Below are 15,411 nucleotides of genomic sequence, written 5' to 3'. Positions count from 1 at the left end.
GGCTTGATGTCCCAGAGGACTCTTCCCTCAGGAATGTCGATGTCCTTCATCTGCCGTTCCCCCCAACTCCAAGCCAACCCGCCGACGACAACTCTAAGTCTGAGGAGGAGGTTTTGGTGAGGAGGCCCAAGGAAGCTGCTGGAGCCAAGTCACCTACTAAAAATGAGCAAGTCCTGGACTTGACTCAGGATGAGGAGGTTGAGGAGTTTCCTAAAGATGCTGTGCCTCAAAAGGCGATATCGGACGTGCCCATTGCCGACAAGAGCCTTGATCAAACTTTGCAAGAAATTGACGCTGAGCTTGCGGCTGAGAAGGCCGTCGAGATGCCCTCCCAGTAGTCTTCCGAGATCTAGCCCCAGCCTGCTAATGATGCTGAAGAATCTTAGCCTTATGTTTTTCTTTTCCTTTTTTGTACTTTGTTTCTCCTTTCAAAGTAATGTAAACTCTTTAAGTTGCAGATGTGCCTTTTAATGAATACAACTTCCTTCTTTTTTGAATGTTTGCATTGTTTATCTTCCCTTTATTGCTTCTTGTATGACTTTCATACTTAGAATAATTTTGTGTCTTCAAGATGCGCCATAGTCTTGTGCAACCTTCTCGGGGTGAAACACTTCAGTTTACATCGGCAAGTACATAAGTATTTAGCTCAATACTCCCATGGTTTAACTTGTAAATTTTTCTCAAATTTCAACAAGTGTTTTAACATTATCTCGGTTTTAATTTTAACTTGTAAACTTTTCTCAAGTTTCAACAAGTGTAAAACATCATCTCGATTTATCAACTTGTAAACTTTTCTCAAGTTTTAACAAGTGTTAAACATTATTTCGGTTTAACTTCAACTTGTAAACTTTTCCCAAGTTTCAACAAGTGTTAAACATCATTTCGGTTTAACTTCAACTTGTAAACTTTTCTTAAGTTTCAACAAGTGTTAAACATGATTTCGGTTTAACTTTAACTTGTAAACTTTTCTCAAGTTTCAACAAGTGTTAAACATCATTTCGGTTTAACTTTAACTTGTAAACTTTTCTCAAGTTTCAATAAGTGTTAAATATCATTTCGGTTTAACTTCAACTTGTAAACTTTTCTCAAGTTTTAACAAGTGTTAAACGTCATTTCGGTTTAACTTCATCTTATAAACTTTTCTCAAGTTTCAACAAGTGTTAAATATCATTTCGGTTTAACTTCAACTTATAAACTTTTCTCAAGTTTAAACAAGTGTTAAACATCATTTCTTCTCTCTGCCCCCTAATGTGAACCTAAGTTCCACTTGGGGTCTCATTATGCACGTATTTCGAAACAACGTTATGTATCTTCATCAGTCACGAGTATAGAAAATTCTGCTAAAATTTATTCATTACGTCGGCAAATAACAAGGAAAATCTAATGATAGAAAAACTTCAGATTACAAGTATTCCAAGGTCTTGGCAACTCTTTGCCCTCACTATCTTCAAGCCGATATGCCCCGTTTCCCAATACTGAAGTAATTTTGTAGGGTCCTTCCTAGTTTGGGCCAAGCTTGCCCTCCCTGGGATCCTTCTTGTCACCGACGACTTTTCTTAAGACTAGGTCGCCGATTTGGAACTCCCTTGGGTTGACTCTTTTATTATAAGCTCTAGCAAGCTGTTGTTGGTAGGCTGCGAGCTGAATTGCAGCTCTTTCCCTTCTTTCTTCTACTAGGTCCAGATCTCGAGCTAAGAGTACATCATTAGTCCCGTTCTCTACTCCCTGGGTTCTGATCCCAGGGATGCTGACTTCAAGCGGAATGACAACTTCTGTGCCATAGGTCATGGCAAAGGGAGATTCTCCCGTTGATTTTCTCGGCATAGTCCGATATGCCCAGAGCACACTTGGTAGTTCATCCACCCACTTTCATTTTGCTGCCTGCAGCCTCTTCTTTATCCCATCTAGGATAACTTTGTTGGATGCTTCTGCTTGTCCATTGCTTTGAGGAAAGCTTGGAGTTGAAAAGTAGTTCTTGATCTTGAACTTTGCACAGAAGTTCGTGATCAGCTTTCTGTCAAATTGTGTTCCATTGTCAGCAACTATTGCTCTCGGAATCCTAAATCTGGCGATGATGTTCCTCCATAAGAAGTTCTTCACGTCGACATCTCGGATCTTGGCTAGGGGCTCAGCTTCTAACCACTTGGTGAAGTAATCTGTTACTACCAGCAGGTACTTACTTTGTCCAGTTGCTTGGGGCAGTTGCCCAACGAGATCCATGCCCCATTGGGCAAACGGCCATGGGCTGGATACTGGGTTAAGGTCTGCTGCTGGCTAGTGTATCAGTGGTGCAAACCTTTAACATTTTTCACACTTCTTGACATAAGCTTCTGCGTCCTTTTGCATGTAGGGCCACCAATACCCCTGGGTAATGGCTCTATGGGCTAGTGATCTGCCCCCGGTGTGGCTTCTACAAATTCCTTCATGTATTTCATATAAAAAATCTTCAACTTGTGATGGGTGTACACACCTTAAAAGAGGGGTCCAGTGAAAGATCTTCTGTAGAGATGCCCCTCTGCTGTTAGACTGAATCTTGCCGACTTCAATCTGATCTTGTGTGCCTCCTTGTGGTCATCTGGTAGCTTTCTTTCTTTCAGGAATGCAACAATTTCATCCATCCAGCTTGGTCCCATATCCACACACATTGCTTCACGCTCTGTGGTCAGTGGTTCGATGCTCGGGCCCGACAAGTATTCGACCATTATCGTCCTTGCTTTTCCAGGTTGTATTGCACTGGCCAGATTGGCTAGTGCATCGGCGTGACTGTTATCATCTCGGCTAACCTGATGTAATTGGCAATTCTAAAACAAAGCTACTAACCTGTTGACTTCCTTTGCGTAGACTGACATCCTTTCTTCTTGGGTTGCAAATTCGCCCGTTGTCTGGTTGACTATGAGCTGGGAGTCACAGAAGACTATCACTTCATCTGCTTCTGCTGCTACCGCCAGCTTTCGTCTTGCAATTAATGCTTCATACTCTACTTCATTGTTTGAGGCCTTGAACCCCAATCGAATGGACTGTTCGAACACTTCTCCATATGGAGATACCAGTACTACTCCTGCCTCCGCTCCTTGCTGGTTTGAGCTCCCATCGACAAACAGTCGAAAGGAGTCGCCGATGTAAATGCTGCAGGGTCTAAGTTTTTCCTTTTTCCTTGGTTTTGTTGCAGTCGGCTGGGCTTCTCCTTGCTTGCTTGGACATCGTTCATCTTGGCTCAACAGAGCCCGATGTTCGATGGATTCTAGTGTGAACTCGGCCACAAAGTCGGCCAAAACTTGGCCTTTGATTGCTGTTCTGGGTCTGTATTCCAAGTCATACTGTCTCAAGGCTACTGCCCATTTGGCTATTCTTCTTGTCAGGTCTCCTTGTTGTAGCAAAGACTTCAAGGGGTGTTCTGTTAGCACCACAATTTTATGGGCTTGGAAGTAATGGTTCAGTTTCTTTGAAGCTAGTACTAAAGCCAGTGCTAATTTTTCTAAGGGTAGATACCTTGTTTCTGCATCGGCCAGGGTTTTGCTTACATAGTAAATAGCCCTTTGCTCCCTTTTTTCTTCTCGGATTACCACTGCGCCTGCTGCGTGTTCTGAAACTGCTAATTATAGGTACAACTCCTCCCCAGGTTCTGGATTTGAAAGAACTGGAGCTGTGGTCAAATACTTCTTCAGGTCGGCCAGGGTGGCCTCGCATTCTTCTGTCCATAAAAAATCTGTGGCTTTCTTCATTAAGTTGAAGAAAAGTTTGCACTTGTCTGAGCTTCTGCTTATAAACCTATTTAGGGCTGCGACCCTTCCAGTCAACATTTGTACCTGTTTTGCTGACGTCGGGCTCTTCAACTCCAAGATAGCCTTATTCTGATCTGGGCTGACCTCAATGCCCCTTCTAGTCACCAGGTATCCTAAAAACTTACCAGATCCCACTCCAAATGCACACTTTGCTGCATTGAGTCGGAGCCGATATGTTTTAAGGATGTCAAAGACTGCTTTCAGGTCGGCCAGATGACCTTTATGTTCTCTGGTCTTCACGACCATGTCATCGATGTAGACTTCCACCGTTCTACCAATCAGGTGTTTAAACATCTTGGTTACCAGCCTTTGGTAAGTCGCTCTTGCGTTTTTCAACCCAAAAGGCATCACTCTGTAGCAGTACAGACCTTTTGGGGTGATAAACGCAGTCTTCTCCTCATCTGGGGGATACATGGCTATCTGATGGTATCCCTTGTAGGCATCTAGGAAGCTCATCCTTCCATGCCTTGAAGTGGCGTCTACCAGCTGGTTAATCTTGGGTAGAAGAAAACTGTCTTTGGGACAGGCCTTGTTCAAGCTGGTAAAGTCCACGCAAACCCTCCATTTATCGTTCTTCTTCTTCACCACCACTGTGTTTGATAGCCATGTCGGGTAATTTACCTCTCGAATGGCCCTGGCCTTGAGAAGTTTGTCTACTTCTTCCTCCACTGCTTCGACGTGTATCAACGTCGGTCTTCTTGCTCGTTGGATCACTGGTTTTGCCGACCTATCAATATTTAGTTTATGGCAAGTGACCTCGGGGTCAATGCCAGGCATCTCATAAGGTGTCCAAGCAAACACCTCAATATTTGCTCTAAAAAAAGCTTCCAACTCTTTTTCCTCTTCTTCAGTTAAGCCCGAGCCGAGAAGAAAGAAGCGTTCTTCATTCCCCTCCTAGACGAGGATTTTCTTCAGTGCTTCTTCACTCTTTTCGGCTAGCTCCTTGCCGACATCCTCTAGGATCTTCACGTCCTCGTCTTCGATCTCTGCCTTCTCTGGTTCTCTTATGCTACAGGTGGATTTCATTACTGCCATGGAGCAATTCTTTTCCTGCAGCTGATCTTCTCTAACCTCCTCGATCCCATGCTCTGTTGGGAACCGCAACAGTTGATGCAAAGTTGAGGGAACAACCCTCATTGCATGCAACCATGGTCTTCCCAAAATGATGTTGTAAGGGGAGGGTGTGTTAATTATGGTGAACTCTGTTGTTATCTTCCTAGTGCCTGCCTGCACCTCCAAGCTGGTTGTTCTTAGCGGCTATGTCGGCGTTCCATTAAATCCGACCATTGGGCTATTGGATTGCTCCATGTTGTCTGGGTGAAGGCCAAGCTCCTTGTAACATCGGACGTACATGATGTCACAAGAGCTGTCTTGGTCAATCAGGATGCGCCTCACTTGGCATTCCCCAACTTGGAGGGATATTACCAAGGCATCACTATGCGGGTGTTGTACCATCTTAAGGTCGACTTCAGAAAAGGACGCCACTGGTCCTTGGCACTCATCTGCCCGATGTCTCTTTTCCCCGACTTGGTAGACATGCTGGAAGTGCTTCACCTTCTGGGTCTCCCCCCTAATCTCGTTTTCGCTAACCTTTAAGTGAATTACATTAATTATCCGAGGTCCTCCTGCTTGAGGTTGCTGTGCTGGGGGAGGTGGAGCTGCTGTCGCTTGAGGCAATCTTGCCTGTTCTTCCCTTGTTCTAGCCTTATCGACAAGGTCTCTCAGATGGCCTTGCCTCACTAGGTCTTCTAAGTGTGTTTTCAAGGCTCTGCAACCCTGAGTCATATGTCCGTTTTCATTGTGGTAAGCACAATGCCTGCCAAGGTTTCTTCCCATGAATTCTCCTGGTGCTTTTGCTGGTGTTCTGAAATAGGGTTGATTCTGAATTTGATCCAAGACTTTGTGAATTGGGATTCGGAACACAGTTGTCACTGCCTGTGTAGCCCTCAGTTTTGCCTCTTGCTTGCCTGATCCATTGGTACCTCGGCCTCGCTTCGGCGAGCCGTTTCCCTTCTCTTGCTTTGTCTCCTTAGTCCAAGACGTGTCTTCCTCGGCTCTGGCATACTTCTCGATTCTCGCCATGAGCTCTTCCATACTTTTTGGCAATGTCTTTGCCAAAGATTTTCGTAGTGGACAGTTGTCTTTTAGGCCGTTCTTGAAAGATACGACTGCCACTTCTTGATTACACTCTGGTATTCGGTTGAACACCTCATAGTACCTTTTTGCATAGGCCCTTAGGCCTTCATCCTTACTGATCTTCAGAGCCATTAATGCGTCCATCCTCAATGGCTATAGCTTGTTTGTCACGAATCTGGCTACAAACATCTCGACCAGGCCTTCCCAAGTCTTCACGCTTCCCTTCGACAATTTGTGGAACCAATCTGATGCAATCTCCCCAAAAGATGAGGGGAACACTTTGCAGAGCAATGGCTCGTTCCCACTATACAACGCCATTGAATTCAAGTATAATCCGACGTGGAAGTTGGGGTCTGACTTACTATCGTATAGTTGGAACCTTGGCATATTGAATCTCTTCAGCGTCTCAAATTTGTTTAACTCCACTGAGAATGGTGTTCTCGGCTTTTCAGGGGAAATTACCTCGGCATCGGCATTCTACTGCTTCCTCTTGAGATAATCTCTTAAGTCTTCTTTGCTCCGCCCAGGAGCTCGACTATCTCCTGACTTCAGTCTTTTCGGCATGCTACTCTCAGCTTCGTGGTGGGTCCTTTTCGATCTTTCTCCGTGAGTTGTGTCGAAGCAGAGTGCCTGCCCCTGAATATGCCGATGTTCTTTGGGGTCTGCCTCCCTGGCGCGATGCGTTCTCCGTGATTCTTCTCTGCTTGACTCTCCTTTTCCGACCTCCCTAGAAGGTTGGTGAGAGTGTTTTTCGTTTCTAGTGTGCTGTGGGGCTATTGGGTCTGTCTTCTACCCTCCCTTCTGGGCATTGACAGCTAGAATTGGCGTGTCTTGCAACGAGTGTGGTGGCTGCATGACATTGTTTTGCATCATGAAATTGACGACCGATTGTAGGTCTGCGAATTTGTTTGCCATCTCTTTTACTTCTTCGTCCCTCCGCAGGCATCTATCCTTCCATACCTGGAGGTCATCCTCATTGTAGTACCCACTTCGATTTGGTTTCTTTGGTAGGCCGCCATCCTTGCCGACGTCTTTCTTGCTGTGATCCTAGTCACGAGTTTCTGTGTTGCGGTTGTCTCCTTCAATGTCAAGGTCGATAGGTCTGCCACTCCCAACAGGAGTGTCGTCCCCAATCTTTTCCTTCTGTCCGTCACTGGCCATCTATTCTTATTTCTTTCCCACAGACGGTGCCAAATTGTGTGAGTGATTTTCCGATCACACTGCCAACGCAGTAATCAGTTGGAGAGAACTGGCAGAATAGATGACGCCTAGCTGACCTGCAACAGAAAGAGAAGATTCCGGCAGTGGTTCTTCCATCCGGGGGCACTCCGACGATCAAGTCAGTATATCTCTCAAAGATAATCAATAGCATTAATCTCACTATTCAGAATATAGATTGTGTACCTTAGACCCATCGGGGGTGCCTCTCTTTTATAGTTAACTCAATCCTTGTCCCACTAGAAGCCTAGCTTCAATGGACTCTTGCTCAGTGCTTATCCTGGACTCTCCAAGAGATAAAGATAAACTCCCTAAGAGTGTTATCCTTATCCAGGCTGAAGTCCTTCCTCATTTTAGGACTCTTGTCCCTTATCCGCTTATCTCGGATTCCGATATCTTCGGAGATAACCTCGGCCTTACCGAGATAACCTCGGCGTCATAACCTGGGCACGTGGCACCTCGGCTGACACGTCGACGTCACTTTGGCCACGTGTTGGGACTTAGAAAATATATCCAACATTACATTTTTTGGTAAAAAGTGTCATTGTCCACATGAAATTACTCTAATATTTTGGGCACCAAAAATTGCCATCACACATGAGAAATGTGTTTGGGGCTTCAAGAATATACTTTTTGCATTTGTGTGTAAAGGGGCTTCTTAGTTTGTCATGGTAGCCGACCACAATCACTTTTCAAAATAGGCAATGGCTTTTTTTAAATTTTTTTTTATTAAACTAATTTGAAATTGGTTATTTGATTGTGTACAATTTTATTTATGCAATCGATCCCATTTGATGGGCCTTAAGGCTTGGTTTGGTTTAGTTTGGTTTACTCATCTAAATTTGATTGTTTTATTTTTAGTTTAATAGTGATTACTAAAAATTTATGTTTGTTTCATCCAAAATGGTCCTACAACAATTTGTGATTAATGTAACTTTTGATTTGAATTCTTTATTGTATTTTCACAGGCTATCTTAAACCAATCAAAAGTTTTATGTAGTGGTCTTTCTATGGTTTTTTGATACTATTTAGGGCTATATTTGTTTGGGTATGCTACATAATTTCTCTTATTAGTTTTATGAAAAATCATCTAGCCTTTGTTAGTCGATTGATTGATCCTAAACATTTTTGGTTGTTTGATCACAATTTTGAGACACTTTTCATAAAACATTTTTATGGTCGTTAACATTTTTGCAACACATAGATTGTAATATAAGAATTTTATTAGATAGTGCCTTCAGGCACGAGCAATCTCTAGTATCTATATATACTAGCATAATACTCATGCTAAGCACAGTTTTACATAATAAATTATAAATTTATTTTAAAAATAAAAGATATATTTATAGTTACAATAAAATTATTTACAATCAATAAACTTGGCTATTTTCATAACTATACTTAATTTTTTTTTGGGGGGGGGGGGTTCTTATTATTAAGGGATATTTACACATTAGTCCTAATTTATAAATGTATACTCCATTAAGTCCTAACTAAGATTTTTTGGACTTTCAAGTCCCATTAAATTTTTAATAGTCAGAATTGCCTTTCAAATAATGATTATTCATCATTTATGATTATCTATAAATGAACATGGTGATTTAACATTTATTTTGATTATCAAAATTTTAAAATATCAACGTTCAAATTTAAAAAACTAAAAAAAAAATTATGTGAAAAAAAACTATATTTTTTTGAAAAATTGAAAAAACTGAATTATTTTTTTATGCAAAACTGAGAATTTTGTGTCTATAAAGGAGCATGATAATGGAACATTGATTTGAAATACTAGAAAAAAAAAACTAAAAATGAAAAAACTGATAATACTCTCAATTTTAAAACTGGAAAAAAACTGATAATGTTTTTGATTTTATTGGATAGTTGAATCAAACCAATAAGTAAAAAGGCAAAAATATTTAATCATGCTCTATTTTTTTATCAGTTAGTGAAATAATTATCTGAAATATTACTATGCAAAATTGATAATGTTATTAATTTTAAAAATTGATAAAAACTAATAATATTCTCAGTTTTACTAAATAGGACTTATTGTTTCAAACAATTTTAGATAGGACCTGAGCTACCATAACATTTGTAAATAGGACTTTTAGGTAATTAACTCTATTATTAATAGTGCACCCTAAATATTAAACGACAATGCTACGTAACTCAAATTTTGTGGCTCAAAAGTGGCTCAAATGGCCAAAACGACGTCGTTTTGAGTACAGAACAACATAAAAATGGCCAAAACGACGTCGTTTTGGCCATTTGAGCCACTTTTGAGCCACAAAATTTGAGTTACGAGACATTTTCCAATATTAAATAACAAAAACATGTGTTGTAACATAATTGATAAATATAAAATGTAAAATACAAGGTAAAGGTAAACATAAAAATTATCTTACGGCAAATATAAATAATTTCATTTTTAGAATTTCGTAATGGTAGCTAGTCTTAGAGTATCTCCAACGTTTTACTCAAAATTTTCATCAAATTTCACTTAAATTTGACAAAAAAGCTTGATCTGATATCTTGCGTTCCAACGGAGTGATTTGGAATTTCATCAAACCACCAGTCGATCGGGAGGACGACCGGCCAGTATAAATTTTTCAAAATTTTTTGCAAGGAGGTGGTCGACGGGGGGACATCCGATTAGTCATCTGGTGTTCAAGAGTTAACAGCTCTCTACAATAATTTGGTCAAAAGTTTCAGCATTCTCAATTTGATTAAAAATTTGAGATATCCTCAATTTGATGAAACAAAAGATGAAACGTTGGAGCATCTGTTTTGTACGATTTTTCATCCAATTTACAAAAGATGAAGCATTAGAGATGACCTTATGGTAGTTCACCAATCCACAATAAATCATCAATTATTTTTTATCCTTTGACATTTTTTGTGAATCTCAATAAAATCTTTGATTTTCAAATTTTCAAATTTAATAATTAAAATTTTATTTTGAACTTTTCATTTAAAGATTTTAAAATTTCAAATGAAATGTAACTTAAACATAAATGAAATTCTATTTTGGACTTTTCAGTTAAAAGTTTTTAAAATTTCAAATGAGATATGAATCAGATGAGCAAAAATATTAAAAGATTTCGATTAATATTCTAAAGCACTTAGAATTTCCTAAATAAAATATTATCTTACATTAATCCATTTACTAACAACTACGTAGAGAAATCAAATAGCATTAAAAAATAAAAAAAATAAATCATAATGTATTAAAATACGTTTCTTTTGTGAAACCACTTTTTGAGATTCTATGTTTATGGTGGTTGTATATTTATTTTCAGATTTTGAGTAAGAAAAAGAGTGGGTGAGAGTGAGAGAGAATAAGAAGAAATTTGATTTGAATTTTTTTTTTTGCGATTATGGGGTAATTATTATTTGCAAAAAAGATGGTGTAATTATGGCAACATTTTTGTTTTGGGAAAGGGTGGTAGAAAATAATCATTATTTTTTAATAAATAATATGCTAGTTAGCAAATATTATTTTTTAATAATATTTTTAAAATAACAAAAATTAAAAATTTTAGGATTAAACCTTGAAGATTCTAAAAGTTCCACCATTAAAATGTCACGTTGTTGTAATTTGGCACCAAAGTTATGCATGGAAACTGAAAAGTAAAAAGAAAAAAAATTGCATAATAATGTAATATTGACATTTGTCATTTTGTATATAATCTATGACTGATTTAGTAATATCATTTATAGTTAAAAACTATTTAGCTTTCTGAAGACAATTAAATAAAAAATACTCACAAAAAATTATAAAACATGTTAACCCTACCAATAAAGTTTGAAACTTCTTTAATGTAAGAACATGAAAAACAATAAAATACAAAAAATGGCTGGAAGTAAAAAAGAAAAAGAAAAAGAAAAAGAAAGGTAAGACAGAGTAAAGGGATAAATGATGTAAAATATTGTTTAAAGAATGTAAACATATGCGACATAAAAAATTAAACATAAACTAACATTTAAAGCTATGTTTGTTTGGATAGACTGGATAAAGGAGAATTGTAATACATCGAATTGTTAATCCCGGGATACATAATCCCTGGACTATTTGGATGGAAATGATATGTATTTCATATTTGTTTAGTTATGAGATTAAATATTAGGAAAAAACTGTTCTATTGAATCATATATTTGTTTGGGATAGTATGAAGAAGCATAAATGCTCAAAAGACTATTTTATTCTTTTAAATTGTTTATTAAATAATAGGAATACTAAATCTGAGTTATAAATTATATTTTATTTTTTGGCTTGAACTTTTAAAAAATTAAATAGATAGAACATCAATAATAATTAAATAAATTTATTTTTATTTTTAGTTGAGACTTTTAAATTTTATTTTATTTTACTAATTACAATAATCTGGGGGGCCAAAAATGTCATTTTACCCTCTAATCCGGAGGATGAATTATCCCACCATTTTGTATCCCACACCCCCTATGGGACAAATAATCCCACAAATAAGGAATTGATAGTTTGGTTGGTCTATTAGTCCGACTTACATTTTTTGAACCAAATATCGAACTATTATATGGAATGGTCATGTTTATTTGGATGGATTAGATAAGGAGAGATTGTAATGCAACAGACTGATAGTCCTAGGATACATAGTTCCTAAACTATTTCGTTGGAAATAATGTGTTTCCCATGTTTGTTTTCTCATAAGATTAGATGTATAGAAATAATTATTTTAGTGAATCTCATGTTTGATTTGAAAATTATGAAATATATTGTTTAAATTGTTTACAATGACAATACTTAAATTTGAAGTATAATTTATTTTATTTAATTTAAAGTATATTTAAGTTAATTTTTATTTGAAATATATTTTATTTTATTTTACAAAAAAACTTTTAATTTTATTTAAATACAACATTAGAAATATATTTGCATTTATGATTTTGCTAATACAGAAAAAAAAGAGTAAGAGAATATTATTATATATCATGAGATTAATTTACACAGGTTTAAAAAAAAAAAAAGAAATGAAAGAAATAAATTTTATATATACTTGAGGGTTAATTTCTTTATTTAACTAGCTAATCCAGAAGTTGGCTCAGCCCTCCTATTTCTATCTCATCCCTCATGGAATTGAGTTATCCCACATATAGGCCCAGTTTGTTTTCAGAGATAGAATGGAGGGGATTTATAATGAGGGGATTAATAGTGAAGGGATTGTTAGTGAGGGGATTAATAGTGAGGGGATTAATAGTGAGGAATTGTTAAATTATTTTTATATAAAATAATAAAACAAATAAAAAAATATAAAAAATTAAACATTATATTTAAAAAAAATTCCCAATATATAAAAAATAAAAAAAATTAAAAAAATTTCTAATCCCCTCACTATTTTTCTAATATCATCTCTACCTCTTCCTTACCAAACCCCCTTCCTTCTACTTACTAATACCAAGGGATTACTAATCCCTTCCCTATCTCTCAAAACAAATACCTCATTCTTAATCCCCTCCTCACTATCAAACCCAATCCCCTTCCTATAATCCCAAACAAACGGGGTCTATGGAATTATTAGTCCCACTGAACTAATAGTCTGACCTTCATTTTTCCAATCAAATATTTAACTATTCACTTTGTTGGACGTGGAATTCAATCCCATGCCTAAATTCCACCAAACAAATAATGAGTTGCATGAACTTGACCTTTCATAGGGTAAGTAGGTTGGAAATGGTATGGAAAAAGATATATAGCTGCAAGGGTTTTTGGGTGAAAAAAGATAATAAGTTGGAGAGAGAAATAAGGAGAAAATTGAAAATTTTCTTATTATAAAATAATTATTATTTTTAAGAAGGATGACCTAATTATAACAATATTTTTGTTTTAGGAAAGAATAGTGAAGCTATAACAACAGAATAATTAATTTTATGTAATTAAAATCCATAATTATTGATTCTATTATTGGTAGTAAGTGATTATAATTCCATAAATATTGTTATATTATATTAATGAAATTTATTTGGAGAATTTAAATATTATTTTAATTTAACTAAATTAGATTTTAGACCAATTTTAAGGTGCTACGTGTGTTTTAGTTCAAAGATTCTAATGGTGAACACCTAATTTACTGGTAAAAATATAATTTTACAATTTAGACAATTTAAATTATATAAACATATATCTTCTTTATTTATACTATATACTATATTATATAAGTAAATACGTTATTGGGTCTTGAAGGCTTAAAGTCTCAATGTAATTTTCTCAAATTATTGAATTTATAAATTATAAAAATACACATGTTATGAAAGTATTGGGTTTCATAACATGGTAATATCTCTTAGACATTTAATTAATAGAAACTAAATTATAATAAGTTTTAAAATGAAATAATATGCCATTATTGTTTATTAATTAATAAGGAAATGTTTCCAAATTTCCTTACAATATAATCTTTTTAAAAATGCTTAAAAAAAAAAAAATTAGTTTTAATTTCTAAATCTTTCAAAAAATGTTTATACAAAATATAATTTTTTTTCCATTTTTCTTATAAAATGTTATGTAATTAAAACTCAATTTAATATTTTTCTGTTTTTGTAAGGAAGTTTGAAAACCTTTCCTTATTAATTAATAAACAATAATGGCATATTTTTTTCATTTTAAAACTTACTTTAATTTAGTTTCTATTAATTATGACATGTTTTTCTCTAAATTATCTCATCATTTCAGAACTTTCTAAATCCTTCTAAAAATGTTTATACAAAGTATAATTTGTTTCTATTTTTCTTATAAGAATGTTATATAATTAAAACTCAATTTAATATTTTTCTATTTTTGTAAGGAAGTTTGAAAACATTTCCTTATTAATTAATAAACAATAATGGCATATTCTTTCATTTTAAAACTTACTTTAATTGAGTTTCTATTAATTATGACATTTTTTTGGAAAAACTTCACTTTACCTTTCTATGATTTGGGTCGAGCCGGGTGCGGTTTACCCCATTGACATTTGAAAATAACCACATAACCCTCATGTGGTTTTTGGACCAAAGCACACATGTAACTTCTGTTAATCATAGTAATAACTTAACTGTTACACCCTTATTTCTATCCTTTCATTTAAACTAAACCTCTATATATATATATATATATATATATTGTGGGGACATATTTTCTGATTACCAGCACGTGGCATGGTGACGCCGACGTGTCAGCCGAGGTGCCACGTGCCCTGGTAGTTAAGCCGAGGTAATCTCGGATAAGCCGAGGTCATCTCCGAAGATGTCGGAATCCGAAGATAAGGGACAAGAGTCCTGAAGCAAAGAGGGGACTTAGTTAAGATAAGGATAAACCTCTTAGGGAGTTTATGTCTATCTCCTAAAGAGTCCAGAGTAAGTACTAAGACTGGGGTACACAGAAGTCATATTTCTAGTTGGACTTGGATTAAGTATATTATAAAAGAGAGGCACCCCCGTGGGTCTAAGGTATGTAATTCATACTTTGAGTATTCAGTTTAATACTTGATTATCCTTGAGAAACATACTAACTTGATCGTCGGAGTGCCCCCGGGTGGAAGAACCACCGCCGGAGCTTTTCCTTTCTGTTACAGGTTGTTAGAGCCATCTATTCTGCCGGTGCTTTGCTGCTGATCACTAAACGGGCAGTGTGATCAGATTTTTACCCACACAATTTGGCGCCGTCTGTGGGAACGAAGGAAGAATAGATGGCCAGTAACGGACAGCAAGGAAACGCTGGGGACGATGCTCCTTCTGGAAGCAGCAGACCGATTAACCTTGACGCCGAAGGAGACAATCACAATACAGAAGCCCGTGACCAGGGTCACAGGGAGAACGACGATATCCAGGAAGGTGACACAACAAAAAGATCAAACCAAGGAAAATACTATAATGAAGACAACCTCCAGGTATGGAGGGACAGGTGCCTACGCAGAGACGAGGAAGTAAAAGAATTAGCAAACAAGTTGGCGGACCTCCAGTCGGTCGTCAACTTCATGATGCAGAATAATGTTATGCAACCACCATACCCGCTGCAAAATACGCCGATGCCAGCAACCAACACCCAGAAAGGTGGAGGAAAAGCAATCCCCGAGGTCCCTCAACATACCAGGAGCGGAAGGCATTCTCACCGGTCTTCCAGGGAAGTCGGACGAGAAAGGCCAAGGCAAGAAGAGTCCCGAAGGACACAACACATGAAGAATCCAGACCCCAAAGAACATCGACATGTTCAGGGGCAAGTGCTCCACTTTGACACAACCCATGAAGAAAGACCCAAGCGGAC

This window comes from Camellia sinensis, chromosome 7, assembly GCF_055761805.1.
Source record: "Camellia sinensis isolate YWXY chromosome 7, ASM5576180v1, whole genome shotgun sequence".
Lineage (NCBI taxonomy): Eukaryota > Viridiplantae > Streptophyta > Magnoliopsida > Ericales > Theaceae > Camellia > Camellia sinensis.
The sequence above is the reverse complement of the archived record's forward strand: the minus strand, read 5'-3'. Positions refer to the sequence as shown.